The following is a 20,624-nucleotide window of genomic DNA, read 5'->3' as shown; positions in this document are numbered from 1 at the left end:
CACCAGTCATTGAAAGTGGGCATGCAGGTACAGCAGGTGGTGAAAAAGGCGAATGGTATGCTGGCATTTATAGCAAGAGGATTTGAGTACAGGAGCAGGGAGGTACTACTGCAGTTGTACAAGGCCTTGGTGAGACCACACCTGGAGTATTGTGTACAGTTTTGGTCCCCTAATCTGAGGAGAGACATCCTTGTCATAGAGGGAGTACAAAGAAGGTTCACCAGATTGATTCCTGGAATAGCAGGACTTTCATATGATGAAAGACTGGATGAACTAGGCTTATACTCGGAATTTGGAAGATTGAGGGGGGATCTGATGGAAACGTATAAAATCCTAAAGGGATTGGACAGGCTAGATGCAGGAAGATTGTTCCCGATGTTGGGGAAGTCCAGAACGAGGGGCCACAGTTTGAGGATAAAGGGGAAGCCTTTTAGGACCGAGATTAGGAAAAACTTCTTCACACAAAGAGTGGTGAATCTGTGGAATTCTCTGCCACAGGAAACAGTTGAGGCCAGTTCATTGGCTATATTTAAGAGGGAGTTAGATATGGCCCTTGTGGCTAAAGGGATCAGGGGGTATGGAGGGAAGGCTGAGGCGGGGTTCTGAGTTGGATGATCAGCCACGATCATACTGAATGGTGGTGCAGGCTCGAAGAGCTGAATGGCCTACTCCTGCACCTATTTTCTATGTTTCTATGTTTCTGTGTTTCTTTTAGCCCTCCTGATTTCTTTGTTAAATGTTCTCTTGTATTTCTTATACTCCATAAACACGACATTTGTTCCTACCTGCCTATTGCAGCTTTGCACCTTTTTTTTTCTTAACCAGGGTCTCAATATCTCTTGAAAACCAAGATCCCCTTATCCTGTTATCTCTACCTTTTATTCAGACAAGCACGTACAAGCTTTGTGTTCTCAAAATTTCATCTTTGAAGGCCTCCCACTTACCAAGTACACCTTTGTCAGAAAACAACCTTTCCCAATCCATACTTACCAGATCCCTTCTGATACCATCAAAATTGGCCTTTCTCCAATTTAGAATCTCTCCTCGCAGACCAGACCAATTGTTTGTGTATGTATTTTGAAATTAATAGCACTATGATCACTAGGTGCAAAGTGTTCCCGTACATAAACTTCTATCACCTGCCCTCTCTCATTCCCTAATAGCATATCAAGTGTTGCACACTCCCTTGTTGAGACTTCTATGTACTGATTTAGGAAACTTTCCTGAACACATTTGACAAATTTTATTCCCTCTAGTCCTTTTACAGTATGGGAATCTTAGTCAATTTGTGGAAAGCTAAAATCACCCACTATAATAAACTTACGTTTCTTGCAACAGTCTGCAATCATTCTTCAAATTTGTTCCTCTAATTCCCTCTGACTGTTGGGTGGTCTGTAATATAGCACCACTATTATGGTCATACCTTTCTTATTCCTCAGTTCCACCCATAGTGCCTCACTAGATGAGTTCTCTTGTCTGTCCTGCCTTGACATTTTCCCTGACTAGTAATGCTACCCCTCCTTCTACAATCCCCTTGTTCAAGAAGGGAGGTAGAGATAGCTCAGGAAATTTGTTCAAGAAAGGGGGTAGAGATAGTCCAGGAAATTATAGACCAGTGAGTCTTACTTCAGTGGTTGGTAAGATGATGAAGAAGATCCTGAGAGGCCGGATTTATGAACATTTGGAGAGGCATAATATAATCAGGAATAGTCAGCATGACTTTGTCAAAGGCAGGTTGTGTCTTACGAGCCTGATTGAATTTTTTGAGGATGTGACTAAGCAAATTGATGAAAGTGGAGCAGTAGATGTAGTGTATATGGATTTCAGCAAGGTACTTGATAGGGTACCCAATGCAAGGCTTATTGAGAAAGTAAGGAGGCATGGGATCCAAAGGGGCATTGCTTTGTGGATCCAGAACTGGCTTGCTCATAGAAGGCAAAGAGTGGTTGTAGACGGGTCATATTCTGCATGGAGGTTGGTGGCCAGTGGTGTGCCTCAGAGATCTGTTCTGGGACCCCCTCTCTTCATGATTTTTATAAATGACCTGGATGAGGAAGTGGAGGGATAAGTTAGTAAATTTGCTGATGTCACAGAGCTTGGGGGTGTTGTGGATAGTGTGGAGGGCTGTCAGAGGTTACAGCAGGACATCAGTAGGATGCAAAACTGGGCTGAGAAGTGGCAGATAGAGTTCAACCCATGTAAGTATGACATGGTTCATTTTGGTAGGTCAAATATGATGGCAGAATATAGTACTAATGGTAAGACTCTTGGCAGAGTGGAGGATCAGAGGGATCTTGGGGTCCGAGTCCATAGGACACTCAAAACTGCTGCACAGGTTGACTCTGTGGTTAAGAAGGCATACGGTGTATTGGCCTTCATCAACCGTGGGATTAAGTTCAAGAGCCGAGAGATAATGTTGCAACTATATAGGACCCTTGTCAGACCCCACTTGGAGTACAGGTTTCCCCCGCCATCCGAAGGTAGAGCGTTCCTATGAAACGATTCGTAAGCCGGAATGTCGTAAAGTGAAGAAGCAATTACCATGTATTTATATGGGAAAAATTTGTGAGCGTTCGCAGTCCCGAAAAATAACCTACCAAATCATGCCAAATAACACATAAAACCTAAAGTAACAGTAACATGTAATAAAAGCAGGAATGATATGATAATTACACAGTCTATATAAAGTTGAAATTCTTTTCTGCAATCATTGCACTGTCCACCGTAGCAAAAATCTCACGCAAGCGCTCTCAGCAGAATCACTCGGCGCAAGCGCTCTCAGCAGGAACACTCTCTCCAGTAATCGTTAAGCTATGAATCTACCAAATCATACCAAATAACACATAGAAATACACAGCCTATATAAAGTAGAAATAATGTATGTACAGTGTAGTATCGCTTACTGGAATCGGGAAGACAGCGAGCACACTGATGATGGTGTGTTAGGCTGAGTCGTCGGAGGTTGAGGTGGTGGGACACTGGGTTGTCATCTCATTATCGTCTGTTTCCATCAGGGCAAGCAGGTCATCTTCTTCTATGACTGCCTGCCTCGATGTCGAAGGTTGAGGTTCATCGTCTGCTGTAGCTGATGTGGAAGGCTTGAAAAATGGCAGTATGCTTGACTGCTCAGACTCACACATTTTTCTATCACACAGTTCTTTGTAAGCACTCAAACCATCCTGCAAATATGCCCTAAACCTACATACCCTTTCAAAATTAAAGTCGTACTTTTCTGCAGTCACTATTGTCAATTGCAGCGAAAATCTCACGCAGTTGCTTCACATTCAGTGCCTGGATGACTTCACTTTCGGTCCATTCGCTACTGCATTCGGTTTCAATTGTTATCCTTTCCTTTTCCAATTGCATCAGCTCTTCATCTATCAGTTCTTGGTCATGGGATGCCAAAACTTCTTCAACAACATCTTCGTCAACTTCCACAAGCCAAACGCACTTTGTCCTTACTTCGTTCACCATGATCGAAACGCTTAATTATGTCTAGTTTTACACTAAGTGTAACACCCTTACGAGCTCTTTTAGGCTTTTCCGATACCTTAGAACTCATCTTGCTAACGGATGCTCAAAATAAATCGATATAAAGCACAGATGCTCACAGGCACGTGTTTAAGCAATGCCAGCTAGAATACAGTTCCGGGGGAGGAGCTTGGCTGCTAGGGGCGCGCGCCGCCTTTTTTCACGCGCTGTCTTTTTTCACACGCTGCCCTTTTTCGTAACAGTGAAAACACCTCCTGTTAACGAAAACAGCTAACTAATGTAGGTCTTTCATAACAGCAAGGTGTCGTAAAGTGAACGTTCGAAAAGCGGGGACACCTGTACTGTGCTCAGTTCTGATCACCTCACTACAGGAAGGATGTGGAAACTATAGCAAGGGTTCAGAGGAGATTTACAAGGATGTTGCCTGAATTGGGGAGCATGCCTTATGAGAATAGGTTGTGTGAGCTTGGCATTTTCTCCTTGGAGTGACGTGGGATGAGAGGTGACCTGATAGAGGCGTATAAGATGATGAGGGGCATTGATTGTGTGGATAGTCAGAGGTTTTTTTCCCAGGGCTGAAATGGCTAACACGAGAGGGCACAGTTTTAAGGTGCTTGGAAGTAGGTACAGAGGAGATGTCAGGGGTAAGTTTTTAACACAGAGTGACGAATGCATGGAATGGGTTGCCGGCGATGGTCATGGAGGCGGATACAATAGGATCGTTTAAGAGGCTCCTGGATAGGTATATGGAGCTTAGAAAAATAGAGGGCTATGGGTAACCCAACATAATTTCAAAAGCAAGTACATGTTCGGCACAGCATTGTGTGCCAAAGGGCCTGTATGTGGTGTAGGTTTTCTATGTTCTATGCTCTAATCTGTCCTGCTGTATTGCTTCTAAAACAACGGAAACCTGGAATACTGGGCTTCCAATCCTGTCCCTCCTGCAAACAAGTGTCACTAATAGATACAATATCATAATTCCATGTGTTGATTCATAGCCTGAGCTCATCTGCCTTTCCTACATGAAATATGCACAGCTCAGGACATTTGTCACTCCATGCTAAACCTTTTGATTCCTAAGGTCTTGACAACTGGTCTTCACAACCTCTCCAGTATCTGTTCTGGCATTCTGGTTCCCATCCCCCTGCAACTCTATTTGAAACACTGTTACATACTTCGTGGGTATCTTGTGACTGTCTTATGACCGTGATATAACTGAGTATCTTGTGAGCATGATTTAATGGTCTTGAGATGGTGAGGTGATGTAATTTTCCTGCCAGTGTGAGGTCATGTGATGACTTGTTCCCTACAGGTATATAAAAGGGAAAACACCTGTTGTGTGGCAGTTGATTTGTTGTTTAATTTGTCAGTTACTCCGTTATGCTGCATATTCGTCTCATGACACAGTTTTGTTTTAAAGTGGAGTTTTACTTTCTATTGTAAGGTAAAATGGTTGTGCCGGTAGTTTTGCCAATCGCTGCCAGTTTTTGTTTGTGGCACCTTTGATTTACCTTTACAGTCTAGTATTGGAGAGTGAAGATCTTACTAAAATACGGGAACCCAAAGTATTGAGTGAAGTTGGTGTCGTTCAGCGGTTTTAGCAGATAAAGGATCGGCCTTATTGAATCTTCGTTCAGGAATAGTGGCCTGCATCTGAGATAGCCCCGCAAGATCAGGAGGTTTGTGCAGTGTTCACCATCCAGGAAGAAGGTCAATTTCTTTAAGCTGTTTTATTTCTTATGTCATGAATCCTTTGGACGGGATCAGCAGTAACGTCACATCTTCGAAGAAATCATTTTCCAGAGAAGTCTCTCCTTACTGACTGTATAAATCACTTGGACTTTCAAATTTACCATTTTAAGAACGGTTCCAGAGTTGCCGGATAGCAGTTAACTTCCGGTTAAGTTAGTCGTTTGAATACTTTTCGTTATTGTTGAGCAGAGTTTAATAAATGTTTATGTTTGTTTATAAAACTTGACTCAGTTACATATTCATTGTTGCTGGACACGTGACAACACCCTGAGACTTAGACGGTTGGTCAAGTGTTTGGTCTGTAAATAATTGTTTACTGCGTGTCTTCTGTCACACTCACCAAACCTGTGAACCTGCTTCCCCATAACATTTGCTGTTTCAAGCAGAACTTTGGTGAATACTTCTAGAAGGTTATATGAGAGAGAGAAACCCCTGTGTCTGCAGTGCCGTGTCCCTGGATGGACTGACAACAGTATATGATCTGGGAGGCTCGCCAAACTTTTGACAGACTTCGGGATGCCCAGAGACTGGCAAGTTGGACTCCCATGAGGTGAAAATCAGACATCACATCCTGTCCGTACTTAAGAAGGTAGGGTTCCCCAAGAGGAAGGGCAGATGCAGTGACGCATTCTCACTGCTGGCAGCCATCATAAGGCATTAACATGAAACAATCACATGGAGGGAGCAGGTCTTGAGAACAAGGTGGCATTGCTGCATCAACACTGGGCCATCATGGGGGAGCACATCTGGTTGAAACAGAGTTAGAGGACATGAGTACGGAGATAGCCTGTTGGTTAATGAAGATGCAACAATCAAAGGACGCCTGACAGGCTCATTGGCAAGTGGATCCTGTTGAGGTCCAAGCCTTAGTGCAGCAGGACGATGATCCTAGTGCTGAATGGTTGTTAAGGATGTCTGGCTAGATGGTGAGGATGAAGAAAGGGTAGAGTGGCGTCCTATGATTCTCCCTCGAAATGATCTCCCTCTCCACTACACAGCCAGACAGTACAGGTCAAGCCAGTGATCACACGGTCCCATGCCCACTATGGGGGGGGGGCGCAGTGTATCAGCCCTTGGCCTCTTCATCCAAGGAAGAGGAAAATCAGGAACACATGAGGAATGGTGCAATGGATCCTTACATGACAACAGAGATGAAGGAATTCTCCACTAAGGAACTGGTGAGATTAGGAGATCGGTGCACACGGAACCCTGAAGTGTCTCTGGCCATGTAGTGGTTGAGGATATGGGATGGTGGGGGACGTAATGGAATAAGCCAATCTAATAGAGAGATGGGCGTTTTAGGGAGCTTTCATCCTAACACACAATCAGGAACACCTTGAGGAAGCCACTTGCTTCCCATGAGCATAATGCATGATTATCGGATCAGGTGGCAGAGGCAGTTGGAGTCGGGAACTCTTCTCTCCTTAAATGACTTAAAGCCCCAGAAGAGGAAGTGACCAGAGCTCTTTGACAGTGGGCTCTAATTACATCTTTATACAGTGATAGTGACAGCTAGCCAGAGGATGCTGAACTAGCCCTGCACGATAGGGAATTTTCTCCCCACTTGAAAGGAGAGGTGAGGTCTTTAATGGGACCGGCAATCGGTTGCCCCATATGTGCAGCTGTCCGGCTGTTTGAAGGATTGAAGTGTGTACAAGTAGGTGCACGGAGCTGGATATGGAAGCTAGGTAAGCAGGAGGGGAGTGGGAGATCCCGCACGACCCTTAAAGAGATGGTCCTAGCACTGCTCAGATCCAGGGTCCAGAAGGAGCTGATAGATGGTGGTCCCACTTCCACCCTCTATGCAATGTAGATGGAGTACTGCCAGGTGAAGAGAGGTCAGTAGGCTATTAAGGGGGAAGGGACAATCTTTGAACCCTCTCCCTATAATGGCTCCTTATAAACTTTGCTGGTTTCCCGCATTTGGTTCAGGATTCTCAAGCTGGGCCTTTTGTCTCTGCCTCCTCCTGCCCCATTGAACATGTGTCTTCATACCTCAACTCCATTCTATTCCTCTTGGTTCAGTCCCTTCCCACCTGCATCCCAAACACTTCTCATGCTTTTGATCTCCTCAGAAACTTCTAATTGCTTGGCCCTGACTACTTCAATTTCACCATAAATGTCTAGTTCCTAAACCTTTCTATTCTCCCGTCAAGAAGGCCTTAAAACTCTCTGCTTCTTTCTCAATAAAATAACAAACCGGTTCCCCTCCACCACCCTGGTTCTTACCCTCAACAATTTTTTCCTTCAGCTCCTCTCACTTTCTCCAGACTCGAGGAGTAGCCATGGGCAGCCATATGGGCCCCAGCTATGCCTGCCTCTTCGTTGGCTGGATAGATCAGTCCATGTTCCATGCCAGTCCAGTAATACTCCTCAACTGCTCCTCTGCTACACTGATGACTGCATTGATGCTGCTTCATGCACCTATGCTGAGCTTGTCAATTTCATCAATCTTACTTCCAACCTACACCCTGCAGTTAAATTCACTTGCTCATTTCTGACACCTCCCTCCCCTTTCTCAACCTCTCTGTCCCCATCTCTGGAGACAAGCTGTCAACCAAGATCTTTTATAAAGCTACCATTTTTAAGGTTATCATGACAAAACCTCTTTCCACCCTGTTTCCTGACTATCCATTTTTCTCAGTTCCTTCGTCTCCACCTCATTTGCTCCCAGAAAACGGCTTTCCTTTCCAAGACATCAGAGAAGTCCTCCTTCTCCAAGGAACAGGGTTTCCCTTCATCCACCATTGATGCTGCCCTCACGCGCATCTCCTCCATTTCCTGAACATCCCCACTCACCCCATCTTCCTGCCACATTAACAGAGTTCCTCTTGTCCTAACCTACCACCCAATGAGCCTCCACATCCAACACATCATTCACCACAACATCTGCCATCTCCAAAGGGATCCTACCACCAAACACATCTTTACTTTTCTCCTCTCTCCGCTTTCCGCAGGGATCGATCCCTCCATGATTCTCTTGTTCATTTATCCCTCCCCATAAATCTCCCTTCTGGCACTTATCCCTGTAAGGTACATAGAACATAGAATAGTACAGCACAGTACAGGCACCTCGGCCCACAATGTTGTGCCGACCCTCAAACCCTGCCTCCCATATAAGCCCCCCCGAACCTTAAATTCCTCCATATACCTGCCTAGTAGTCTATTAAGTTTCACTAGTGTATCTGCCTCCACCACTGACTCGGGCAGCGCATTCCACTCACCAACCACTCTCTGAGTAAAAATCCTTCCTCTAATATCCCCCTTGAACTTCCCACTCCTTGCCTTAAAGCCATGTCTTCTTGTATTGAGCAGTGGTGCCCTGGGGAAGAGGTGCTGGCTATCCACTCTATCTAATCCTCTTAATATCTTGTATACCGCTATCATGTCTCCTCTCATCCTCCTTCTCTCCAAAGAGTAAAGCCCTAGCTCCCTGAATCTCTGATCGTAATCCATACTCTCTAAACCAGGCAGCATTCTGGTAAATCTCCTCTGTACCCTTTCCAATGCTTCCACATCCTTCCTATAGTGAGGCGACCAGAACTGGACACAGTACTGGTCAAACCAAATGTGGCCAAACCAGAGTTTTATAGAGCTCCATCATTACCTCGCGACTCTTAAACTCTATCCTTCGACTTATAAAAGCTAACACCCTATAAGCTTTCTTAACTACCCCATCCACCTGTGAGGCAACTTTCAGGGATCTATGGACATGTACCCCGAGATCCCTCTGCTCCTCCACACTACCAAGTATCCTGTCATTTACTTTGTACTGTGCCTTGGAGTTTGACCTTCCAAAGTGTACCACCTCACACTTCTCCGGGTTAAACTCCATCTGCCACTTCTCAGCCCACTTCTGCATCCAATCAATGTCTCTCTGCAATCTTCGACAATCCTCTACACTATCTACAACACCACCAACCTTTGTGTCGTCTGCAATCTTGCCAACCCACCCTTCTACCCCCACATTCAGGTCGTTAATTAAAATCACGAAAAGTAGAGGTCCCAGAACCGATCCTTGTGGGACACCACTCGTCAGAACCCTCCAATTTGAATGTACTCCCTCCACCACGACCCTCTGCCTTCTGCAGGCAAGCCAATTCTGAATCCACCTGGCCAAACTTCCCTGGATCCCATGCCTTCTAAATTTCTGAATAAGTCTACCATGTGGAACCTTGTCAAATGCCTTACTAAAATCCATATAGATCTCATCCACTGCACTACCCTCATCTATATGCCTGGTCACTTCCTCAAAGAACTCTATCAGGCTTGTTAGACACAATCTGCCCTTCACAAAGCCATGCTGTCTGTCCCTGATCAGACCATGATTCTCTAAATCTCCATAGATCCTATCTCTAAGAATCTTTTCCAACAGCTTTCCCACCACAGACGTAAGGCTCACTGGTCTATAATTACCCGGACTATCCCTACTACCTTTTTTGAACAAGGGAACAACATTCGCCTCCCTCCAATCCTCCGGTACCATTCCCGTGGACAACGAGGACATAAAGATCCTAGCCAGAGGCTCAGTAATCTCTTCCCTCACCTCGTGGAGCAGCCTGGGGAGTATTCTGTCAGGCCCCGGGGACTTATCCGTCCTAATGTATTTTAACATCTCCAACACCTCCTCTCCCTTAATATCGACATGCTCCAGAAAATCAACCTCACTCATATTGTCCTCACCGTCATCAAGTTCTCATTGGTGAATACCAAAGAGAAGTATTCATTGAGGACCTCACTCACTTCCACAGTCTCCAGGCACATCTTCCCACTTTTATCTCTGATCAGTCTTACCTTCACTCCTGTCATCCTTTTGTTCTTCACATAATTGAAGAATGCCTTGGGGTTTTCCTTTACCCTACTCGCCAAGGCCTTCTCATGCCCCCTTCTTGCTCTTCTCAGCCCCCTCTTAAGCTCCTTTCTTGCTACCCTATATTCCTCAATAGACCCATCTGATCCTTGCTTCCACCTCACTTGTCACACATGGTTCCTTCACCCTACCATTCTTTATCTTCCTCAGCAGGACAAATTTATCCCTAGCATCTTGCAAGAGATCCCTAAACATCAACCACATGTTCATAGTACATTTCCCTGCAAAAATATCATCCCAATTCACACCTGCAAGTTCTAGCCTTATAGCCTCATAATTTGCCCTTCCCCAATTAAAAATCTTCCTGTCCTCTCTGATTCTATCCTTTTCCATGATAATGCTAAAGGCCAGGGGGCGGTGGTCACTGTCCCCCAGATGCTCACCCACTGAGAGATTTGTGACCTGACCCGGTTCGTTACCTAATACTAGATCTAGTATGGCATTCTCCCTAGGCGGCCTGTCAACATACTGTGACAGGAATCTGTCCTGGACACACTTAACAAACTCTGCCCCATCTAAACCCTTGGAACTAATCAGGTGCCAATTAATATTAGGGAAGTTAAAGTCACCCATGATAACAACCCTGTTATTTTGGCACCTTTCCAAAATCTGCCTCCCAATCTGCTCCTCGGTATCTTTGCTGCTACCAGGGGGCCTGTAGAATACTCCCAATAGAGAACTGCTCCCTTCTTGTTCCTGACTTCCACCCATACTGACTCAAAAGAGGATCCTGCTACATTACCCACCCTTTCTGTAGCTGTAATAGTATCCCTGACCAGAAATGCCACCCCTCCTCCCCTTTTCCTCCCTTCTCTATCCCTTTTAAAGCACTGAAATCCAGGAATATTGAGAATCCATTCCTGCTCTGGTACCAGTCAAGTCTCTGTTACTGGCCACTACATCATAATTCCATGTATGTATCCAAGCTCTCAGTTCATCACCTTTGTTCCTGATGCTTCTTGCATTGAAGTACATGCACTTTAGCCATTCTACCCTCCTACCTTTACACCCTTTATTCTGCTTCTCTTTCCTCAAAGCCTCTCTATATGTTAGATCTGGCTTTACTCCATGCATTTCTTTCACTGCTCTATCGCTCCGGGTCCCATTCCCCTTGCAAATTAGTTTAAACCCTCCCGAACCATGCTCGCAAACCTACCTGCAAGGATATGCTCCCTTTCGAGTTCAGGTGCAACCCATCCAATCTGTACAGGTCCCACCTTCCCCAGAAGAGATCCCAATGATCTAAAAATGTAAAACCCTGCCCCCTGCACCAACTCCTTAGCCACGCATTCAACTGCCATCTCCTCCAATTCTTACCATCATTATCACGTAGCACTGGCATCAATCCTGAGAACGCCACCCTTGAGGTCCTGTTCTTCAGCCTTCTGCCTAGTACCTGAAACTCACACTTCAGGACCTCATCCCTCTTCCTGCCTATGTCGTTGGTGCCAACATGTATCACGATTTCTGGTTGCTTTCCCTCTTGTACCAGGATGTCGTGCACCCGGTCAGAGACATCCCGGACCCTGGCACCCAGGAGGCAACAAACCATGTGGGTGTCCTTCTCACGTCCACAAAATCTCCTGTCTACTCCCCTGACTATAGAGTCTCCAATGAAAGCAGCTCTCCTCTTCTCCGTCCCACCCTTCTGCACCACAGGGTCAGACTCCCACCATGGCTCACACCTGGTCGGTTGTCCTCGCCAACAGTATCCAGGACGGTAAACTTATTATTCAAGGGAATGGCTACAGGGGTGCTCTGCAGTACCTGTCTACTCACCTTCGCTTTCCCCCCTCTGACTGTCACCCAACGACCGGCTTCCGACAGCCTAGGTGTGACTACCTCCCTGTAGCTCTCATCTATGACTGTCTCATTCTCCCTTATGAGTCGAAGGTCATCCAGCTGCTGCTCCAGATTCCTTACACGGTCTTCCAGATCGCCCAGCCGCATGTACTTCTGGCAGATGTGACTCTGAGGGAGAGGGGAGATCCCCAAGACTGCCACATCTCACATGAGAGGCACATCACCGTCTCAGGAGGCATTGTAAAGACTAACTGGGAACAAACTCGTCCTCAGTCTCTTCTCGTAGAAGCCTCTCGAGTCAAAGCCTCAAAGCTCCACTCCTTCATTGGTCCACTCAGTCACTGGCCACTGCACTTGAGCTACCCCTCTATTTATCTGTTTGATCTTTTCAACCTGCTTGGTCACCTGACCAAACTGCAAGTGGCCTAGGTGCTACAACAACCCACTCACCTCCTCCCTCACCGCAATTCAGGGCCCCAAACAGTTCATCTACCTGCAAATCTGCTGCTTATTGTGTCCAGTGCTCCGGATGTGGCCTCCTCTACATTGGTGAGCCTCACCGTCGTAAACTGGGGGGACCGCTTCGTCAAGCAACTCCGCTCCATCTGCCAAAAGTGGGAATTCCCGGAAACCAAACATCTTGCTTACAATTTTCGTTCTCGTTCTGACATGCCATCCGCGGCCTCCTCTTGTGCCAAGATGAGGTTATCCTCAAGGTGCATAATGTTCAATCAAGTTCATGGGTCTGACAAGTGAGACAGAGAGCACTCTCTGCCAATAGGGTTATTAATCATTTATTTACAGTAAGAATTCAACCAAACATTCATGTTCCCCAAGTTACAGACACTACAAATCAGAATATTCAACAAACATGCATACATTCACCAAACATTCTTAGTTAAGAGTGTGCACAGAGCATACCTTCCCAATCATCTCACCTTAGACAAAGGAAGAAGAGAACAAGCTCCTTCTATGTGCTATTTGATATACCCAGGATGTTTGAAACTAGACACTAAGTATCTATTCAATGGGAAAAGCAGCTGCACCTTCTAAACTAACCAATCACAATGGAAGCAGCTTTTAACAGTCAGAATAAGGCATACCCCCCACAGGACACTCCACCCTACAAAAGTTGCGAACGTGATAATCCAACCCTCAGACTAGTATGACTCTCACAAACTCCACCTAAGTTAGACATAAAACACAAGAGGACAATACCCAGTATGTAAGCTCAATAGCCACCTCCCAGTATACTATAGTAGTCCACCAGCCTCCCTGTGCCACAAAAGGCCACCAACCCCACCCTGGAATGTAATAACTGGCCTAGTCCCCCCACTGAGTTTTACACACTGACTCTGAGATATCAATGAGATGAGTGGTGTTATCTGACCCATCGGGAATGTAAGTGCAGCATTCTTGACCAATAACTGTACAAGTGCCTCCTTCCTTTGTGAGCAGGTAACCTAAGGCCATTGTGGCCGTACCATGCTGAGAGAGGCTATCATTCCTTTGAAACAGCCCTCTAACCGACCAACATGGGCAAGGTGCTCATCCAAGTTACTGGGGTGGCATGTATATGGCACCACATATCAACCACACCACCCTGTGGGAACAACGGGTAGGCCGAGGAACTGCATATCCAGTAAATGCCGTTCAGCTTCCAACAAGTGCCCAGCCTCTCAATACCATTAGGCATAGACACAGCCGTCCCAGGATACTGTTCCTGCTTACAGCTGCCATCCACCTTGCACAATGTACCTGTACTCAACACACCACCTAAACCCACACTCTGTCAGGTGGGGAAATCACTTTAAGAGTTAGTACATTCCAATTAAATGAAGGGTAAAGGGAAATACCAGCCTTTAAAACACTCACTTAACTAGAGCTATTAAGGCTTAAGTCCCTTAAGGCTGTTACCATGCTCTGGGTGAAGGTTGCCTGGCATACACTACTTACCAGCTCCCCAAAAACAGAAAGCCAAAACCCGACAAGACAGATAATTTCCCCCAACAGTCTTTTCTTTGTTTTGTCAAAGGGTCAATATCAGTGGCATTCTTTCTGTGAAGTAGTAAGGAGTCTTCATACAAATTCAGCAACCTGGCCTGTTGGTCCAGTGTGCAAATTCAAATACCATCCACGGGAATGTATAACAGGATCCCCCACCACAAATTAGCATCCACCACTTTGTCATTCTGTAATGAGGGAGATACAAATGCACTCACTCCTGATTAGTCACTGGACATTTAGAAAACACAAAAACAATGAAACTACAAGAATTGCTCCTCAAGTGCTCAATTCCCTCTGAAATGTGGGCATCTCATATCCAGAATAAAGATGCCTGAATTCCTACTGAATTTCAGCTCAAATTTCACATGGCCACTATGAAAAATGAGTCATCCCTAAACCAATTATAAAAACCATGGGGAAACAAGTAACAAAGTAACAAATTAAGACAATAAACACGTAACAGATTAGAATACAAAACACGAAGTAACTGACTAAACAAAAACAAGAAACAAAGTAACAGATTAAACACAAAACACATTGCCCAGGTTGAACTCCTCTTCTTTAAAACTTTTAGATTAGCTTAGATTCAACTTTATTATCATTTGTCGAGTGCAGATACATAGCCAATGAAATGCAGTTAGCATCTGACCAGAAATGCAAAGAATAGTGCAAAATAAATGCAAAGAGGAAAGAATGCAAATGCAATATTGCTTAGCGCTGTGACGTGGAGGTTCAGCAGTGTCACAGCCTCAGGGAAGAAGCTCTTCCAGTGCCTGCTGGTGCGGGAGCGGAGGCTCCTGTAGTGCCTACCGGAAGGGAAGAGAGTAAAAAGTCCATGGTTAGGGTGAGATGCATCCTTGATAATGCCTTTCGCCCTGCCCAGGCAGCGTTTATGGTAGATGTTCTCAATGGTGGGCAATTGGGTGCCGATAATCCGCTGGGCAGTTTTCACCACACGCTGGAGTGCTTTGCGTTCCAATATGGGACAATTGCCGTACCACACTGAGATGCAGTTGGTGAGTATGCTCTCAGTGGTAAAAGTCCGTCAGTATCCTGGGACAGAGGTGAGCTTTCTTGATGCTCCGCAGGAAATAGAGGCGCTGTTGCGCCTTTTTGATCAGGATGGAGGAGTTCAGGGTCCAGGTGAGATCCTCGGAAATGTGGACACCAAGGAATTTGAAGCTTGATACACGCTCTACTACAGCTCCGTTGATGTAGATGGGGACGTGAGTGTGGCTCCTAGCATGCCTGAAGTCCACAATGATCTCCCTGGTCTTTTGGGTGTTAAGGGCCAGGTTGTTGTCAACACAACACGTAGCCAGGTGCTGGAACTCATTCCTGTAGGCTGTCTCGTCATCCCCTCTGGTCAGTCCAGCCACTGTGGTGTCATCTGCGAACTTGATTATGGAGTTAGAACCATGTACAGGAACGCAGTCATAGGTGAAAAGGCAGTATAGAAGAGGGCTCAGCACACAGCCTTAATGCACACCGGTGTTCAGGGTGAGAGTGGAGGAGGAGAGGTTGTCTAACTCAGGGGTCCCCAACCTTTTTTTGCACCGCGGACCGGTTTATTATTGACAATATTCTTGTGGACCGGCCGACCGGGAGGGGGGATAGGGTTGCCAGTGTACAAGGGTAACCGTCAAATACGTTGTGTTTACCCCGAGAAGACTACAATTACCATAAAGCCTTGCACGGGCACCTGTGTGCGCATGCGTGACTTCTGCATGCGTGTACATGCCGATTTTTTTTCTACAAATCGTTTTTGGCGATTCTGTTCAGGGGGTGTTATCACGACTGGAATATAGAAGATTAGTCAACTATAACTCACTTTTTAGTGGCTAATACACTCAATTTCGTTTCTGAAAGGGATTATCTAACAAATTTAATATTAAACACACAACACATATTTTCCCCATATGAACATATAAAATCATTGCAACACATTGAATCAGTGGGAGCCCTGGGCTTGTTTTCCTGCAACAAGATGGTGCCATCGAGGGGTGATGGGAGACAGTGATACTGGAAGGGGGTTCCTTATGTCCAGTCTATTCCGCAATTTAGTTTTCATTGCATTCATTGCAGAGATATGTTGGAAATGGAAGCAACGTTTTCAGTGCTTTCGTGGCTATCTCAGGATATTTAGCCTTGACTTTGATCCAGAATGCCGGCAGAGATGTTATGTCAAACATACGTTTCAGCCCACCGTCATTTGCAAGCTCGACGAGTTGATCTCCTTCCCATGCTGACACGGATGACGCGCGGGTAATGACCTCGCGTGCATTCAAGCTCAACAGTGAGCATGACAGAGAATGAGGGATGGTGCAGCTCACTCATATCGCCAAATCATATCGTTTCCTCGCACCTTAACTGATTGGGGTCTGTTAGTCAGAAAGTCCAAGGTCCAACTGCCTCATTGCTGTAGGGAGGGGGTTATTCCACTTGTATCTCTCTACCCGGCTCTTATCAAAGAACAACTGATAAAGAAAAAGCAACCGGGATGGATCCAACACATTTCACAGTCTCTTAAAGGCTTCACACCCACAAAAAGCAAACTGACGCATGTGGCCACGCCTCACGTTTCTCCATGTCATGGCAGCGTCTTGATGACTCCACTCGGAGTTAAGGGTTTTCTTCTTCATCTGCAGAGGACTTAAAGGATGACTCTTTCCCTTCAACAGTTTCCCTTTCTTGCTCCTCCTGATGGTATTTCCACATTGCACAGAGTTGGAACCCTTTTTACCTGCTCCTCTGGAATCCTAGCTTTAAGCAACATTAAAAGCATGCTTTACAAGGCATGTGGGATCCCCCACTCCCAGTCTACTTATCTAACTTTTGTACTTCTCCACGAACCTCATCCTGAATGCCAAGCGAGTAAACTTTATGAACCTCCTAAGCAGGAACTTGCCTCCACTCTTCCATTTTATCTGTCTTTTCTAAATGTTGAAATTGCTGGAATATGTACTGAATTCCCAGACTTAGAACCATGGAACTGTTGGCAGAAACCAATTGTCTATATCTGTGCCATCATCTAAACTGCTACAAAAGTTCCGTGTTTAGATATGATAGCTTTATTTGTAGCTTCTGGCCATTTATTTATTGATACATGATTACCATTATGCACTCAAACCCAGAAATTAGACTGGACTCATTTAGGTGTATCAGAACTATTGCATTGAAATCGAAATGCATTCTACCTGCAATCAGAGTCTGAAAAGATCTATAACATCTATAAATTTGCTGATGATACAACCATGTTGGCAGTATTTCAAATGGTGACGAAGGGCATATAGGAGTGAGATATACTTGTTAGTTAAGTGGTGGCACAGCTACGGCCTTGTACTCAACATCAGCAAAACCAAAGAGCTGATTATGGACTTCAGGAAGGGTAAAACGAAGGAACAGAAAACATTCCTCATAGAGGGACCAGAACTGGAGGGAGTGAGCAACTTCAAGTTCCTGAATGTCAATATCTCTGAATATCTAACCTGGTCCCAACATATCGATGCAGCTGTAAAGAAGGCAAGGCAGCAGGTATATTTCATTAGGAGTTTGAGGAGATTTGGTTTGTCAACTAAAACACTCAAAATCTTCTATAAATGTACCATGGAGAGCATTTTGACAAGCTGCATCACTGTCTGGTATGCACAAGGCCGAAGTAAGTTGCGAAAATTAGCCAGCTGCATCATGGATACCAGCCTCTGTAGTATCCAAAACACCTTCAAGGAGCGGTGCCTTAGAAAGGCAGCATCCATCATTAAGGATCCCCCACCATGCAGGACATGTCCTCTTCTCATTGTTACCATCAGGAAGGAGGTACAGGAGCCTGAAGGGTACAAACTCAGCAATTCGGGAAGAGCTTCTTCCCTTCTTCATCTCTGCTATCCAATTTCTAAATGGACATTGACCCCATGAAGATTACCTCATTACTTTCTTTATTTCTGTTATTTTTGCACTACTTATTTGAAGTTAAATATTGAACAGACATCTATAAGCTGAACGTATACTTTTGTCTCTATATTTACTCATCAGGTATTTCATTGTGCTGCTGCTGTAAAGTTAACAAGTTTCACAACAAATGCCAGTGGTATTATATCTGATTCTGATTCAGAAGTCCTCAGCATTCCTAAGTGGGAGGGTAAGCAGCCAGAGCTCATGGTTCATGTGGGTATCAATGACACGGGTAGAAAGAGTGGCGAGGTTCTGCAAAGTGAATTCTGAGAGTTAGGTGCTCAGTTAAAGGACAGGATCTTCAGGGTTGTGATCTCAAGATTGTTAACCATGCCACATGCTACTGAGACCAGAGAGACTAAGATATACAGTTTAACAGGTGGCTAAGTAGGAGGGAGGGCAGGAGGGTATAAGATTTCTGGATCATTGAGCTCTCTTCCAGGGAAGGAAGAAACCGTACGGAAAGGACAGCTTGCACCCGAACTGCAAGGGGACTAACATCCCAGCGGGAAGGTTTGCTAGTGCTGCACCGGGGGGTTGGGGTGGAGTGTGGGGCGAGTTAAACTAGACCTCCAGGGGGATGGGAATCAGACTGCCAAAACAGATAATGGAGAGTTGTGGAGACAGATGTAGTTTAGACCTCAGATGAAATCAGGAATCAAAACGTTGAGCATGCTGTGACTAACGTTCTGAGCTACGCATATTTTAATCCAAAACGTATTGTAGAAAAGACAGATGAACCCAGGATATGGATTAACACGTGGAATTACGACATTGTATCCACTAGTAAGACTTGTTTGCAGGAGGGGCAGGATTCGAAGCTCAGTATTCCAGGTTTCCGTTGTTTTAGAAGCAATAGAGCGGGACGGATTATAGAAGTGATAGTGCTGTTACTAGTCAGGGAAAATGTCACAGCAGTGCTCAGTCACAACAGACTGAAGAACTCGTCTACTGAGGCCTTATCGGTGGATCTGAGGAATAACATAGAACATAGAACATATTTTAGCACAGCACAGTACAGGCCCTTCGGCCCACAATGTTGTGCCGACCCTTAAACCCTGCCTCCCATATAGGCCCCCACCTTAAATTCCTCCATATACCTGTCTAGTAGTCTCTTAAACCTCACTAGTGTATCTGCCTCCACCACTGACTCGGGCAGTGCATTCCACACACCAACCACTCTCTGAGTAAAAAACCTTCCTCTAATATCCCCCTTGAACTTCCCACCCCTTACCTTAAAGCCATGTCCTCTTGTATTGAGCAGTGGTGCCCTGGGGAAGAGGCGCTGGCTATCCACTCTATCTGTTCCTCTTATTATCTTGTACACCTCTATCATGTCTCCTCTCATCCTCCTTCTCTCCAAAGAGTAAAGCCCTAGCTCCTAAGACCTAAGAAAGGTATGACCACGTTAATGGGGCTATATTCAAGACCACCCAAAAATCTGAGGGATTTAGAGGAACAAATTTCTAGAGAAATCACAAACTATACCAAGAACCGTAAGGTTGTTATAGTTAGTGATTTTAACTTTCCACATATTGACTGCAATTCCCATACCGTAAAAGGACTAGAGGAGAGTCTTACTTCAGTGGTTGGTTAGTTGATGAAAATCCTGAGAGGCAGGATTTATGAACATTTGGAGAGGCGTAATATGATTAGGAATAGTCAGGATGGCTTTGTCAAAGGCAGGTCGTGCCTTACAAGCCTGATTGAATTTTTTGAAGATGTGTCTAAACACATTGACGAAGGTAGAGCAGCAGATGTAGTGTATACGGATTTTAGCAAGGCATTTGACAAGGTACCCCATGCAAGGCTTATTGAGAAAGTAAGGAGGCATTGGATCCAAAGGGACCTTGCTTTGTGGGTCCAGAATTGGGTTGCTCACAGAAGGCAAAGAATGGCTGTAGACGGGTCGTATTCTGCATGGAGGTTGGTGACCAGTGGTGTGCCTCAGGGATCTGTTCTGGGAACCCTCCTCTTCATGATTTTTAATGACCTGGATGAGGAAGTGGAGGGATGGGGTAGTAAGTTTGCTGATGACACAAAGATTGGAGGTGTTGTGGATAGTGTGGAGGGCTGTCACAGGTTACAGCGGGTCATCAATAGGATGGAAAACTGGGCTGAGAGGTGGCAGATGCAGTTCAACCTTCTGAACAGTTTGGTGACAGGGACCACACTCTTTTCTTTCTACGCAAGTAAATAAGGTGTGACTGAGGCACAAGTGCAAGTTGTCAAAGTCCAATTTATTGATAATAACAGTTATTTGAAGGTTCTATTGAGATAGCTAACCCTTGACTTTTTTCTATGGAAGAATGGAATTGTGTCCCAGTCACTGAACAGTCCCAAATACTCGGCAGATCATATAAGCAAAGGTCTAAGTTTGCTGTTGGAATGCAAATTTCCTTCTGCATGGAGAAGTCAAGGTACATCATTCCATTAGTCACGGATATAGGAAAGCCATGGTGGTGAAAGAAAAGAGTTCCTTGTGCCAAGTATTGGTCTCATGAATGCACATAGAAGAAGCTGGCTTGAGCTGGGTTCAAGCCCTATGAGTTCACTTGTGGGTTTTTGTTAAGATCTCAAACAAAGTCAGAAAAAAGAATGGTTGAGCATGGTGTGGCTCCTGTCCTGAGCTGCACACATTTCAATGCAATAGGTATCATAGGAAAGGCAGATGAGCTCAGGGCATGGATCAACACCTGGAATTATGGTGTTGTAGTTATTCATGAGACTTGGTTGCACGAGGGGCAAG

The 20,624-nt window shown here is 45.2% G+C and overlaps 1 protein-coding gene across 1 annotated transcript in view; it reads left to right on the top strand.

Moving 5' to 3' along the window:
- Positions 1–18,330: 18,330 nt before the first annotated feature.
- Positions 18,331–20,624, top strand: part of LOC134353300 (sodium- and chloride-dependent neutral and basic amino acid transporter B(0+)-like) — a 109,313-nt gene continuing 107,019 nt past the window's right edge. Inside the window, exon 1 of the mRNA XM_063061336.1 lies at positions 18,331–18,388. The gene's annotated coding sequence lies outside the window, so the exon portion shown is untranslated. The remainder of the gene's footprint in view (positions 18,389–20,624) is intronic.

Source organism: Mobula hypostoma, chromosome 10 (genome assembly GCF_963921235.1).
Source record: "Mobula hypostoma chromosome 10, sMobHyp1.1, whole genome shotgun sequence".
Lineage (NCBI taxonomy): Eukaryota > Metazoa > Chordata > Chondrichthyes > Myliobatiformes > Myliobatidae > Mobula > Mobula hypostoma.
The sequence above is the reverse complement of the archived record's forward strand: the minus strand, read 5'-3'. Positions and strand labels throughout refer to the sequence as shown.